This window comes from Myotis davidii, unplaced genomic scaffold, assembly GCF_000327345.1.
Source record: "Myotis davidii unplaced genomic scaffold, ASM32734v1 scaffold484, whole genome shotgun sequence".
NCBI lineage: Eukaryota > Metazoa > Chordata > Mammalia > Chiroptera > Vespertilionidae > Myotis > Myotis davidii.
The window spans coordinates 1-1,158 of record NW_006295459.1 but is presented as its reverse complement, the minus strand read 5'-3'; positions in this window follow the sequence as shown (position 1 = coordinate 1,158).

Genomic DNA, 1,158 nt, shown 5'->3' with positions numbered 1-1,158 from the left:
ATAAATTTTATTTATTTTGTGTGTGTGTGTCCCTTGATGATTTCACTTTTACTTACAACAATTGTTTATTCTCCCATTAGGGAGGAAAAGGCAAAGAAATAAATTTCCTTTCCCCTAGAGCCGCAGTCTCAACCTGTGGGTCGCCAACATGTGGGTTGCGACCCGCTTGGGGGTCGAACAACCCTTTCACAGGGGTCCCCTAAGACCATTGGAAAACACATATATAATTAAATATTGTTTTGTGATTAATCACTATGCTTTTATTATGTTCAATTTGTAACAATGAAAATACATCCTGCATATCAGATATTTACATTACGATTCATAACAGTAGCAAAATTACAGTTATGTAGGCTACGAAAAGATAATTTCACTTTTACTTACAACAATTGTTTATTCTCCCATTAGGGAGGAAAAGGCAAAAAAACAAATTTCCTTTCCCCTAGAGTCTCCAGAAGGAATATATCCCTGAGAATAATTTGTGTTTTGCCCTGTGAGACCCAGTATTGGACTTTACACTTCCAGAAATGTAAGGTCATAATCTGTTGTTTTAAAATACCAAGTCTGTGGTAAATTATCCCAGCAGCAATAGGACTCTAACAGTGGGTTTCACATTGTACCTGTCAGGGTATATTGCACATAATAAGTGCTCTTTGAATGTGTATAAGTGAATGGTCAAGTTTCTAAAATGTCTCTTTCTTAATTATGATGAAGGGATTTTAGAAGGAAATAAGGATGTTTCTGTGAGGATTCCAGACCAGTATGATATGCTGTGACCAGGCAGTTTTCTTCCAGTTTCTCTCCCTCTAGTATTCAAACCTGCTAACTTTCAGGATAAAGGACTGGAGGGAAGTGGAAAGAGCACAAGTGATCAGACTGCACCAAAGTTGGGGATGAGGATATGGATGAAGATGGCCTGGTTAGGGCTTTTCCTTAGTCCATGAGATGCATTTATTTGTCAACAGAAGATTAAAATTCTTTATAAAGGAAATGTATACTGTTGAACCTCAGAGGTAAGGCAGGGGAGAGTGGATGGGAAGAGATCAACCAATGAACTTGAGTGCATATATGCATAACCTGTGGACACAGACAATGGGGTGGTGAGAGCCTGGGGCAGGGGAGCAGGCTGGAAGAGGAAAAAAGGAGGGCCTATGTAAT